The following is a 15,210-nucleotide window of genomic DNA, read 5'->3' as shown; positions in this document are numbered from 1 at the left end:
CTGTAAGATTAAAAACTTATAAAATGCAAATAATGAAACCACCTTCTGCTATTTTCCTCCCTAAAATAGCAACAGTGAGTTCATATCTGTATAGATGGTGCCTACATTCTGAATGGACTAGTTCACAGCTGGCAATAATATGTGCTTATTATACATCCAGTACATTGAAGGAAATAGTATTCAATATCGTGTAGCCTCATCAAACTTAAATTCGTCTCTACATACGAGTGAATGCATGTGCAACAGGATTGTCTAGGATGTTCATTTCCACTGTTGGATATGTGTCGTTTATGGGTATTATCCCCTTTGCAGACACTCTTGCTTTAAAAATACATTGATTCCCTTAGATAATATTTTCGCTTTAATTTGGCACCTAGCACAAGTTGGTTAGCGTTAATCAATGCTGTTCTTATAACAGACGTAGGGAAGTGGAAGTTCTCATAAATCATATTTACACCCGCAAATGCAACTCAGCCTAAGAAACAATTTCAAAAGTACTAGCGATTTTGTGGTTATTGCAAACAATAGAGATCAGCACAAAATTGTTCCTGGGTACATCAGTTTTGACGCATATTACCAATATATATAAAAAGTGTCGATGTCATCCCTGCAATCGTGAATAGAAGTGGCAACATTATGGGAGTGTCTTTTCTCGTGTCAAAAGTGCGGTTACAGTAGATAAGTCATACGCATGGAGAAAAGAAGTACATTGTTGTGTATGTGATACACTCTTCCAGAAAGAAACATAATCTTACGAAAATCATAAGACACCAGATTATTTTCGTAAGACTTTTATAAAAGTTAGGTTTGCTTCAAGCAAATAGTGGTACTTTAGAGTTTCAATCAGTGCGGTTTGTGTTCTTCTGTGAGGGCAAAGTTTGTAATGTAACATGAACGAGGGTTGCCGAAAACACAAGCCTTTATTTGTAACGAGCCTTTATTTGCAACCTTTGTTTACAAGGTTGTCGAATTTATGTTCAGTAGTGCAAATATATTTTTAACTGAACATCTAAACGTACGAGTATGTTCAAAGTCTTTCATAAAGCCATTTGTTGCATAATTCTCCGATAGTTGTAACCTCAGTTCGATATGGAATGTCGAAATCAGATTCCAGCATGTCGAATTGAGGATCATCGAAGTATTTAGTCAGTCCAGAAAATTTATTTATTTATTTTATTTATTTATTTATTTAACGGCAGAGTTAAGGCTATGTTTGCCTTTTCTTGCACTCAACCAACTCAAATGTATACAATATATACATAATACAATTGATGTCAAATCATAAAAAATACAATTACTACATTAATGCATATATACCTACACACACATATACCCCTACACACGAATCTGCTCCCTTACATACCCCCTCCCCCATATCCTCATACTATTTATCATAAAAACAAGAAAACTATACACACAGCATACACAGAACGATATATGTATTCTTAAAAGTATACTACCTTACATTCCCCCCTCCCCCATACCTCCGCACTAACCTAGTATTATAGATACATACCTCAAGTTTCTGTTTACAATTGGTTGTTACTGCTCAGCTTTATGGAAAAAAGAACATCATTCCCGAGATTGGTGTACATTGGCTAAGGCTATCAGATATTGCAACAAATTTCTTTTGAATGTCGCAATTGAAGGTGAATTCCTTACATCTGGTGGAAGTCTGTTACATTCTCTAATACCAGAGATTGTGAATGAATTAGCCATTTGATTCGTATTATGAGAGGTATCGACAGCAGTGTTGATCTGCTAGAGCGAGTATCACGATTGTGGCTATCTCTAACATACTGTAGTTTATTGTGAAGATATATAGGCACACCAAATGTCAAAACTTTAAATAAAATTGTCATTGATTGATATATGTAGCGAGCTTGGATATCTAGCCAGCCCAATTCATTAAAAAATGGCGTCAAGTGATCTGAACGTTTAAGATTAAAAACATACCGAACGCATACCGAACGCATGCATTCTGAACCCTCTGTAACTTTCTTAGCGCTTCTTTATTTACGTTGCCATAAGCTCCAATGCAATAATCAACATGTGATAGTACAAGGCTTTGTACTATAGATGCATTAATTGGATAAGGCAACGTATTTTTCAAACGGTATAGAGAGTGCAGTACACCAAACGCCTTTTTGCATACATGATTTATATGATCCGCCCATAGAAGATTCTGATCAAATATGAGGCCCAGATTTTTCACTTTTTCATCAAAAGCTATATGTCTGCCATTTAATGTAATTTTAGGAAGTGCGGTGCTCTGCAGTCTGGAGAGGATATTTCTCGAACCTATTATGATACATTTAGATTTATTGGGATTTAGATATAGATTATTAGATTGGGCCCAGGCACTTATGCGCTCAAGGTCTAAATTTATGAGTGAGATAGTGTCGTTTATGTCTCCAAGAGCTGTCGAAGTATATACTTGAACATCATCTGCATATAAGTGATATTTAAGGTGGCGAATTTGTTGAGACAAGTCATTTATGTACATAGAGAACAGAATCGGTGCTAAGACCGTTCCTTGACTAACTCCACAGTGCACAGTTGTCCATGAACTTTGATTGTCCAGAACAGAAACACGCTGATATCTATTCTGAATGTACGAACGAAACCATTTAACCGACGTATCTGTGAAATGAAAGAGTGACTTAAGTTTTGTTAGAAGAATTTCGTGATCGACCGACTGGAATGCTTTAGTGAAATCTAAAAGTAACAGTATTGTGAGTTGTTTCTTATCTATGCTTTCTCTAATGTCATCTGTAATTTTTATAAGAGCCGTATGTGTGGAGTGTCCTTTTTTAAAGCCAGATTGATATGGACATAAGAGATCGTTCGCCGTTAGTGGTTGTGCTATTTTCTTGAGGGGATGAATGAGAGAAAATTTCCACTGGCTAGGAAAACAACCCGAAAGTAGAGAGGAATTACATATGTCCATTAAAGGGAACAGAATATATCTCTTGATCTTTTTAAGGAATTGTAGTGGGATGTCATCCGCCCCTATTGAATTGGATGTAATTTTTTTCAGAGCTATCTCTATTTCTAGGACAGAAACCGTTCTAAATTTAAATTTTTCGTGGATGCTTGGGTTTTCGCGTATGTTTTTCATAGTAAATTCTTTTGTAACATCGTCTATAGTAGGGACCTGAGCAAAGTGATCGTTTAGTTCGTTAAGCGGAATGTGTATAGATTGTACGTCAGTCTGACGGTTTCCTATACCGAACATGCGCAACTTATTCCAAAGATATTTGAGGTTATTACTTTGAGTGCATAGATCAGCCGCAAATCTAATTTTAGCAGTTCGAACTTTTTGTGTACATTTATTTCTGAGGATTCTATATTCTTCAAAAGTATTGGCAGAATCACTAGGATTAATTTTCCTGGACCATTTAAATTTCTGATATGCCAAGTCCCGTTCTTTCATGAGCTGCAAAATGTCTGGTGTGATCCATGGGTTAGCAGGTTTTTTAAATCTTTTGGTTTTTTTAGGTGCATGCTTATAGAGGAGAGTGTGAATAAAGCTATTAAATAATTCTAGCTTGCCTTCAGTGGAAGGTATAATTAGAATGTCATTCCAATGTATTAGCGCTCGTCCCTTTCTAATGCTTCATCATTTATGTGTTTTAAATTTCTAAAAGTGGAGATTTTAAGTCTATATTTAGGAACTTTTAGTGAATAGCTAGCGTATATTAAATCATGACGTGAAAAGCCGGGGGCAGGAAATTGCCCATGACTGACAATTCTAGAAGGGTTTGCAGTTATAATATGATCTAGGAGGCTTTCACTATTGATTGTATGGTGCGTTGCCTTCAACGCACACAGTGAAAGGTTGAGTGAGAGAAGGGATTCTTTGTACTTTTTACACTCATCTTTCATCGAAAGTAAGTCATAATTCGTATCCCCAAAAACCGTGATATGTTGGTATACAGGAATGTATTTAGATATCTCGTTTAGAAAGTTGTCAAATTTTGCTTTAGGTGGTCTATACACCACTGCTAAAAGCACCTTCTTGTGGTTTAAATTCACCTCTAATATAAGGAATTCACTCGCGCATGTATAAATATTAGGCGATTGACTCACCACTTTCACTTTTAGGTCGTTTCGTAGATACGCACATACTCCTCCCGCCCCCTTCCCCGTGCGATCGACTCTCAAAAGTTGATAGTTTGGAAGTTCGATCAAAGTGTTACTCAATGATAGTTTCATCCAGCTTTCCGATATTAAGATGGCATGCATGTTTAAGGAGCTAAAAGTAGCTTTGAATTCGTCTATTTTTTTCAAAAGAGACTGTGCATTGAGGTGACAAATGTGCATAGCTTGTGGATGTTTACCAACCACCCCCTGCAGCTGGAGAGAGAGGCTCAGAGCGGGTGGGTTTACGGTACAGCCATTGTCTCGCGAGGGAGATTCTTCTAGGTCATTCACCGTGACATCACCCAACCTTGACAGCCATTCGGGGAATAGTGTTTCTAACTCAATATCAATATCACCATGTACCATACTACTTAGAAATCACGATGTAAAAAAGAAAGAAAGAAAGAGAGAGAGAGAGAGGGAGAGATAGAGATTAAATGAGTAAAAAGAACATCAACATCAACACTTACCAATCTCGGGACATTGCGGACTTTATAAGTTATCATCAGTAACAGTTCAAACTTCACGTTAGGCGTAAGCACATAAACTCTTACGAGGCTATTATAAACTTTGCGAATAACACTTGATAATAATAATGTTAGTACTATATCTAATTCACACTGAGAACCTAGCACACTAATGGGTAAAAACATTGCGGTATCAAGAAACTCGCATAAAAGAATATATATAAACACCCAAAGAACACACATTGACAAAGACACAAACAAACATTGACACATAGTACATCCATCTTCCCACTCCATTGTACGCAATTTATACTACACCCTGTCCTCCTCACTACCATCGTCTCTAGATTTTTTAAAAATATTTTTTTTAATGAAAAAGGCTTAGCTCAAACTTTGTGCTTAAAGTCTACTAAGACATATGCACTCCACACTGTTTCAGTTTGTTCCTCTCCCATCTGAATCATGGAAAGTTCATCTGCATTGCTAACTGTGTATTTCTGCCGTCCACATAAAATTACAATTCGTCCATCGGAAGTCCAACAATTCCGTATCCTAAACTTTTCCTTCGCACACCTAAGCAGTTTCTGTCTATTCTTGGTGAGGGACTCCGTTACAAGTATTTTCGAACCCTTTAGTTTTTTCTTGCTTTTCCATACAAGGTCCCTGTAGCGATAGGAGATAAACTTCACTATGAGAGGTCGATGACCTTCTTTCACCACTGTAGCAGCATTTCTTCTACGGGGAGTTCCCACCCTATGACAACGATCTATTACTGCGACATCTAATTCAACATTCAATTTGTTTTTGAATGTTGAATTCAAGTTGTGTTCTTTTGCCCATCTGATAATTTCTGCACATTTGAAGCTGAGAAGAGGTTACTACTACTAATAAGGCCGACTTAATGTTTTACATGGATATAATTGAAGGTGTCGAATTCAGGTACCGCAACTGTCGAAACCAGGTGAAGTGTGTCGAAGTCTGGTTCCATTGGCGAGCTCCAGTTTCATAAAAAAAATGTAACATTAGCATTTGAGCCTTGAAGTGACTTTCAGTATTAGTAGAGACTGTACATTTCGAGGAAAAAATGGGCCAACACCGACCAATATTATGGCCACAATATGCAATTGATTTTGGAAAAGGTCCTTAACCTGTCAAAATCTTGTGCGTCTACCTTTATATATATATAACTATTTGGTTTTACCTCAGGGTATTAACACTATAAAAGATCTTAGGGAACCGTTTAAAGCAAGATTTTATTTCAGAATTTGACGGACTGGATTTTAACTTCAGTTTGTTATAAATAATATACCAGTGTATATAAGTTCCAATTTATATTATTATTACTAGTATTATTATTATTATTATTATTATTATTATTATTATTATTATTATTATTATTATTATTATTATTATTATTATTATTAATATTATTATTATATTAATTTTATTATGTAGATTTGAGATTTTAATGCGGATTCTGTAATTCAGATAGATGACACGAAAAACACATGCCGGTCCTGTGTGAACATTTCAGCAGAATGGAAATGGATTTGAAGAGAGGGTAACGAAAATTGGGAATTACTCTTTTAAATTTTTTCTACGCAAAGCAGGCATTGCAAATGTTATACAACACGTTGTGTTCCTTCTCCTTCGTCCTACCTGGTGCGAACTAAATGCAATATTACCTCCTAATGACCACATAGCACAGCTGCGTACGTCACGACCTCGACGACAGAATTACACCGAACAAGCTTTAACATTAAAGGAACTACAATTAAATTTGTAAAAAAAAAAAAGAAAAGAAATACTTCTACATTTTGAATGCACATATGAGCTGCAGATGTTTTTTTACATATTCTAAAGCTTTAAATTGGCCAATTCCAACCTTGGATTTATATTTCGTAACAATGCTTGTAAGAAAAAAAAATATTTCATAACGACTGGGAAGTGCAGGGGCCTTAACAAAAGAAATGAAAAATGAAATCTTTGAGTTTTACGTCCCACGGTTATGCCGGTTAGACTAAAGGAGACGGTGATGATGAGAGATGAGTGAAACGATGAAATGAAGAAAGTGGGAGGAAACGGGAGAACCCCGACAAAACCCACGCACACGGTGTTTGTCCACCACAAAGTTCACTTGGCGGGGGCTGGGATCGAACCCGGGACCCCAAGCACCAGAGGTGAACGCTCTACCACTGAGCCACCGCGGCCCCGCCTTAACAAAAGAGACACACGAACAGCACATGAGAGGATAGTTGAGTGTAAGGTCGAGAAAGATTCTGTTGCACTTGGTGCAGGCTATAAATCTCAATGCCAATTTTTGGAAATGTACATGTGCAGAAATAAAATTATGATTTGGGCGCAGCGTCTGTTTTAGTACTGTAGCTGTATGAAACTTGAAATTACAGCTTAACAAAGGACCGGAACCACATAAATTTCAGCTGGGAATGAAACCTGGGATCTCACTCAAAAGACGTGTACGCTATACACTTAGTCATATGTAGTACTTGCTGTGTGTAGTACTTTAGAAAAGAAGAGCATTAGTTTACAAAATGTATTAATGTATACACTTATCGTGTAGACGAAATATTAATTTATCACCATTAAAAATGTTACGTCATCACCACACTAAAATACTACATTAGAGGAAGTATGTACCGAAAAAATACGACAATTATCGTGACACTAGTAACATCGAGTTCACAATTACTACACTTTGAGACGATCACTTTGTGTTTTGGCGCTGGAGACCTGAGATCGATTCCCGACAGGAGCTTATTTGTCCCATCAAACGTTACGCTCTACAGCCATTTCTCATATGTCATTGATTCCGAAAGAGACGCTAAACTGAAATCCATTCCTCAAATTCTAGTAACAATAATCGATATCTGAAAAAGGTGTAATTCCACTGAAAAGTGCCCAAGTGGAGTGAGCATAAATGTCAAATTAAAAATGTAAGAGCAGAGCAGGTATGTTAATATTTCTGTAGTACTTGTGCAACATATTGGTACTCTGTTGTTAGTGTATCATTTATATTGTTTTTCAGCTATACAGTGTTAGCGAATAGCGCTTGAATCTCTTTATTCGACTTCCTGTCCCTCTAATTTCTTTTCGTCTCTACTGACATAGGTTACACATTTGCCAGTAGGTCATGATTAAATATTTTCGTAAAATTGAACCACAAATATTGGAATAATCGTTTGTATTTCACTTACTTTCATTGTATATTTGCATATACATTGCATTTCTGTACGTGTCTGAAGAGAGTCGTAAATTAAGTATAAAAATCTGACCACATGCAGATTTACCATAAATGTGTATTTTAGGCGTTGTACCAAGTAGTAACCGTCTTTCTAATCTCCACATAGAAAAAAAAAAAAACTACGATGTGTCTGTAATCCTCTTACGATGAATTATATAGCTATATCTACCTCACTACTACCTCTCTTATGTGCCGCTTACACAACGTAATTTACTTGAATGTAAATTTGGTTATCCTAGCTTCGAAAGTACTGCCGATTGTAGAATTTTCTTTAGTACATTTAAGGATATTCAGCAATTAAACAGAGGAATCTCATTAATATTCAGTAATAACAAAAGCTTAGTTCGACCATAACCTGTACAGAGTACAATTTCTCAAGATCAGTGACGTAATAAGGAATGAATGTTGTCCTAACGTCACTATTGAATTGTACGTTAGTGGACTTTCTTGGCCTAGGCGAAAATAGGTCCCGGCCATAAGCCATGGTGACTTTTACACTATACACGTCTTTTCCTATGATCCGTTCATATATTTTGTCATTAGGATCTAGTAAAATTCTTGGAGCAAGTTAGTTGGAGATTATCTGCTTTCTATGTAATGACTAAATAATTTTCATTATAGTAGGATTGTTGGTTGATCATTCTGATTTTTATTGCAATATTTGCATTTACGAAATAATTACTACATATTATTACTTTTTTTCTGTAAGTGTGTGGTTATTAGTTATATATACTGTTATTACCGTCAATTTCCACTAGATATTTTAGCAGATTCTTTTATAAAATTAAATAGTATTAAGATTTAAGATTTCTATAATTGTTTTAATTAAGTTCCAATTATTTGTGGACCACAGGCTTTGAAAAGATTAATGTGCATACCCCAAATGTCTATAAATTTCATTTGATATATATTGTCTTCCTTTTTCACATTTCTTCCAAACAAACATTATGATCTTTTAATCCGATGTCCTTCCTGCACCAACCTAAGTTTCTTTCAGTTATCTAGGACCGCACTAGCTGAGAGATAATGCGTTAATCTTAGGTTTCTGGATCGATTCCAATTTGGACTAATTAGGCTTTATTGTGGAGAAACAATCTGAGTGGATTTTCTCGCAATTCTAAATGCACTTAATTCCTTCCAGTAATTCATTAATTCTAATCACCTTCTCCTGTTGCCAATGCAGCATAATCATGTGAAAAGAAATGAAATTAAATCTTTCAGTTTTACGTCTCATGGTTATACCGGTTAGACTAAAGGAGACGGTGATGATGAGTAATGAATGAAATGGTGGAATGAAGGGAGTGGGAGGAAGTGGAAGAATCCCGAGAAAACCCGGTACACGGTGTTTGTCCACCACAAAGTTCACTTGGCGGAGCCTGGGATCGAACCGGGGACCCCAAGCACCAGAGGTGAACGCTCTATCTGTGAAGAACCATATAGAGTTCATTGGTATAAAATTGCTTGTAACTATACAGCACAGTTAGTGCTTATTCTTTTGCGCTTGCGTTCGTTTGCGAGTTACATTTACCTTCGCTAATGCACCTGTACGCTCTCGCGCACATCTACCCGTCTTCCACCGAGATGGGTGCTGTTTTTGTTTTTATAACTTGCCTTGCTTAGATTCTTTGTATCTCCTCCTGCCGTTAAATTATCTCGCGTTTAGCGCCACTATGCATTATTTCGCATAAATAAAAATTGAAGGTATTGAGAATCAATATTTTGAAAAAAAAAAAATGGCTCTTGATGTGTAATGAGTTTCTAGTAGGGATCTTAGGGTAAATATGGACCAAAGTGCACAACATTTATAGTTAAATGCCCCTCTAATTTCCAAAATAATACATTTAAAAAAGCTGATTTTAATTACAATTGATAATTCATTACAAAAAATTATTTGACAAATTTAAGAGTACCATCGTGCCATGGTTGTTCAGTAGTACAGCTTTCACCTATGCTGTATATTTGGCTTTGTTCAATTCCGGCTCAAATGAAGGACTTCGTTGTTGTTAAATATAATGTACGTTTGTTATTTAGGTTTCCTTTTGTTTTGTTTATTCCATCATTACATTCATTACCGTCACCATTTTTTTTTAGCTTCACAGCATAATCTCGGGATGTTAAAGAAAATATACTATATCAAGATCGGTATTGTCAATCCAGTTTAAAGTTTCACAAGAGGCACAGTGGCGGGTTATTGTATTCAACAAATCAATATGTTAAGAGAAAATATATGTTTAATTTGGCAATACTGATGTTCTATAGATAATATCAAATTATTTTTCCGTATGGATATTTGAATTACAGTGAATTTCAGAGTCAGTTATGTACTAGATAGAAGACCACAAAGACATTCCAAGCTACACGTTGTTTATGTAACGAAAAAAATCGTCTCCTAGTGCCTCTCATATTTATCTTGATAGGGTCCTTACGTTTTCGCTACCTATGTTTACAAAAGATAATTTTGTTCCTAACCTAATGGAAAGGTAGGGAATTAATGAGTGAATGTAGGTTAGTATGACAGAGTTGTATAGGACTAAAGGGCTGATATTATTTATAACCGTGCTTTAAGATATGCATAAGTGCATTATATGTGAGGATACTGAGGAGAAGGAACACATATATTTTTCCCTTAATAATTTATGGATTCCGTGCAAAAATAATAAACTACACAAAATCTACACTTTTAAAAAAAACTACCATAATGGGAGGCATGCCAATAGCGGAGTTGGGATTAGAACGCCAAAGTCTAGAGGGCGCCAGTCTAGTATGTGTCGGTTTTGTGCATTATTATTTACAAATACTTAACATATAAACGTTTGACATGAAGACGAATACAGAGAGTCTTCTTGAATTTTAAGTCGAAGAAGGAAATATGAACCACCGTACGATAACTGTGCATGAACTGGCAAGCTCTTAACGCAACTTAAGGTGCCCTAACATTGTACTTTTCTTCCTTTGCTCAGTAATACTCATGATTCTGAAGCTTCTATTTGCATCTTAAATAATTTTATTGTGTCCTTTAATATCATTTTAGGTAACGATCATAGTTTGAAATGTATACAGGCAAACTACATCGTTATTGAGCGTACTAAATTTGAGTGACAGCTATTGAGATACTTAGCATCAAACTTCCAAAAGTATGTGAAATAATGTTTTAATGTTTTGGATAGCCTGAGGTAAGAAATAGACACTTAACAAATACGTATAAAATTATTCGTTTGATTTAACCTTCACTCTGAGATGTATTTTCCTTTTTAAAAGTTTGCTACAGGTGCTCCAAATTGTAATTTAAAAACAATTGCTTCAATTTAGGATTGCACCGTACTTGGAAGCTATGTACAGACAAGATTTGAAGTAATACTTCACGTGGGTACTACATAGACGGCGCCATATTCGATCGTAAGTAATTACGACTCCAGGGATAAAGATGAAAGTGTTCCCTCTGACCTAGCACTTCAAAGTGTTTTACTATAATTGATGAACTATCGTCAGCTTACATGCGTTCACTATCATAATACCACTAGCCTGCAGTTTGCCCCATTTGCACATTGTCACAACTTCGACCAAAAATGTTATATATAGAGGGAGCTTGGAAAAGGAACAGTTACTTAGGAAGCCCAAAATCTATAGCGGCAACATAGTAGAATAATATGCGTTCATAGTCCTTTTTTGACCTTGAAAATACTGATAATCTATGTACATACTGTCATTGAAGTAATGAATATTGTAATTACTCTAATTACTCTCACTGAAGTAATAATTTGAAGTAAAAAGGTTCAATTGTAATTGAACTTGAATTATTAGGATTTTTTACCGGTATTTTAGGTACAATTAATAACATGTAATTATACTGTACCGGACTGTAGTCGCATTACTTCGCGTATGTAACGATGAAACTACATAGTTTTTGTACTTATACTCATTACCTGTAACTAGTGTTTATACTATTTGTACTTACTGTATTGCCCTTTGAACATATGTAACCTCCAAAATACTTACACTTTCATTTGCAACTTGTATGCAATTTACCTTTTCACGTATGTAGCCGAACTGTAGTTGAAGTTCATAAGTACCCATAATGTACCTTTTATTTGAATTAAACTTGTGGTAGTATGCTAATTACTAACCTTTTGCCATTAATATTAACATACGGCTGAAGGACAATTACTCAACTCCATACTCACCCTTTCAGGACAGCAGGAATCATTCTTTCTTCTTTGAAGACCATTAACTTCCAAGGTCAATCCTGGTCGGTTTAACTGCTTCGTACTCTCTTATATTCATATAAGAAGTTGATATGTATGTAAGAAAAATAATTAGTGATCTTTTGTAATTGTTTGGTAGGGATTATCATATTTCTACTTTTACATAAGTTCAGAATAATTTTGTTGCGTGTAATGACAACATTTAAGTACATGGGGTATGTATAAAGAATTAGTAATAAATTAATTTAATATTTAATTGTATTACCTGCATGCGACACAGCATAGTAATTCTCTTAACTTGCTTCGAAAAAAAACATGAATGAATGGTTTAGCGATTAGCACGCGGAAAGACGGAACGGAAAAAAATGTTGAAAAAAATGATTTTTTTTCTTCGGCGCAACTGACTAAGGTCGCCGGGGGTTTATGTTAATTAATTTTTAGTTTCGTATTGTCTAAGGGGAAACTTACATCTTTGAATTATCTGTAGAATGTAATTTATATGAATTGCTGTCTTTGTCCCACCATAGTCGATTAGTTATATCTACCAAGAAAACGATTATACAGGTACAATAGCACGAACAGCTGATTAGGTTTTTGTAACAGGCAGCAAGGGTTTTATTTCTGTTTTTCACTCTCTCTTTCTTTCTCTCTCTCTCTCTCCCTCTTCCTGTCTGTATGTGTATGGGTGTGTGTACTTGACCTTCAGAACTCTGACACAAAGGATTTTTATATTTATATTTACCCGTTAGGAAATGTATGTTATATATGAGCTGGAGTAGTTGGGATATTTTGATTAAAATATATTTCATTAATTAACTGTACATAAATGCACAAATAGTTAATAAGACACATTATGAAGAATGAAAACCCGCTTTTCTCTTACTGATTGTGCATTAATGTTTGACGTAAAGATATGTGCGTGTTTGTATTTCGAAAGTGAAATGAAGTGTTTGAAGTTTTACGTTTAACGAAAATACCGGCTAAAATAAAGGAGACGACGATGATGAGAAATGAATGAAATAGTGGAATGGAGAAAGTGAGAGGAACCAGGAGAACCGCGAAAAACGCTATGCACACAGTGTTTGTTTACCACAAAGCTCACTTGGTGCGCTGGGATTGAACCAAGTACATCTGCACCAGAGACCATTTTCGGATAAATGAGAGAAATTAATAAAGTACACATTTATAATCTGGTGGAACGAGAATGTAGGAGGACATGGGAGAACTATTGGCACAATATTTTGTACTAGAAATATACTCGAAATAAACGAAAGCATTTCGTTGCAGAAGTGACTTAGTTTATGGACAGTACTATTTACTGCTTACGAAGTTTTGGTACCAAACATTTTATAAGGAAATAAATGTATTGTAGGTGAATAATGTTTGCAATCGTAACATAGCACAGTTAGCGGATAAAATTTTGAGTATTGAATTAGATTTTTTATGTATCTGTATAATTAATACAGTAAGTTCAAGCCAATGGATCGAAAATAATAAATTGTGTTATATTGTCGAAGTTGAATTGAATTTCAGTTTAGCGTCCCTTTTAACAGCGAGGCTATATGAGACGTGGACCTACTGATTAACGTGGAATCTGAACTACATGAGCCCACCGGGAATCGAATCCGGGTTTTTGTATGCTTACCGCTTAGGCACGGAGGAGCTTATTATTGAAGTTGATTGCTTGACTGAAGGATATTGCTTTTAACAATGAAAACCCACAATTATTTTCCACTGAGAGTTCAATAGCGACTATATGTATAAAAAATAGATTAGTAAAGGAGATATGTATAATGAACGTTAGGGCAACATTGGTATAATCTAACCAGTGTAGGTAACGACATTAATAATGTGTTTGTTTTTATTAGGATTACCTTTTATATACAAATTGAAACATTCAACTTTCAATAAGGGATACCTCCTGGAACACTATAGTTTAGTGAAATTGTTTTACAGCGTCAGGTAGAAGGCAAACAGCAGCACAAGTGGCGGCAACTATTAGCATGAATAAAATATAGGATATAGTGTGAATGAGAGATCTGGATGCCTTGTGTATGTAATAATAATAATAATAGGTATAGTTAATTTTGACACCCATAAAATTATGGAATTAACATTTCATAACTGTTTTAAGGGTTTCTTATGATATTCACAGACAGCCTGATACGATTTTAGTTGAGAAGTGTGCTTAAGTATTGAAAGTGTTCATCTATTTTCTTCGTGCTTTTGAATTAAGAATAGAATATGTTAGATAAACTAGAAAATATTTTCACCCTTTACAGATAAACTTTGCACTATTTTTTTTACTAACATTATGTTACTAACTGTTTTGTTAAACGAAGTTCCAGAAACTTTTCTTGCAGACAATTACACCACATATTGTTTCTAACGTTACTGATAAACTAGAATGCAGAATGTTTATTGTTACAATATTAAACATTAAATTTTGCACTAAAAACTGTTTTACTAACATTATGTTACTAACTCTTTTGTTAAACGAAGTTCCAGAATACTTTTCTTGCAGAAAATTACACTACATGTTGTTTCTTCGGATAAACTAAAATGCAGAATTTTTATTGTTATAAACTATACAGATAAATTTTGCACTAATTTTTTTATTTACTATCATTATATTACTAACTGTTTTGTTAAACGAAGTTCCAGAAACTTTTCTTGCAGATAATTACACCACATATTGTTTCTAACGTTACTGATAAACTAGAATACAGAACGTTTATTGTTACAACATCAAACATTAACTTTTGCACTAAAAAGTGTTTTACTAACATTATGTTACTAACTCTTTTATTAAACTAAGTTCCAGAAAACTTTTCTTGCAGAAAATTACACTACATATTGTTTCTTCGGATAAACAAAAATGCAGATTTTTTATTGTTACAAACCATACAGATAAATTTTGCACTAAAGTATTTTACTAACGTTATGTTACTAACTCTTTTGTTAAACGAAGTTCCAAAAAACTTTTCTTGCAGAAAAATTACACCATATATTATTTCTAACTTTTCTGATAAACTAAAAATAGATAAAGTATTCCGTAACATTGTTTTGATACAACACTCTAGAAAAAAAAGTACTAAAAAGATTTTAATAACATATTTTGTTACAAACCCTT

Source organism: Thermobia domestica, chromosome 3 (genome assembly GCF_964235325.1).
Source record: "Thermobia domestica chromosome 3, izTheDome1.hap1.1, whole genome shotgun sequence".
In the NCBI taxonomy this organism is placed as follows: domain Eukaryota; kingdom Metazoa; phylum Arthropoda; class Insecta; order Zygentoma; family Lepismatidae; genus Thermobia; species Thermobia domestica.
Note: the sequence above shows the minus strand (reverse complement) of the source record.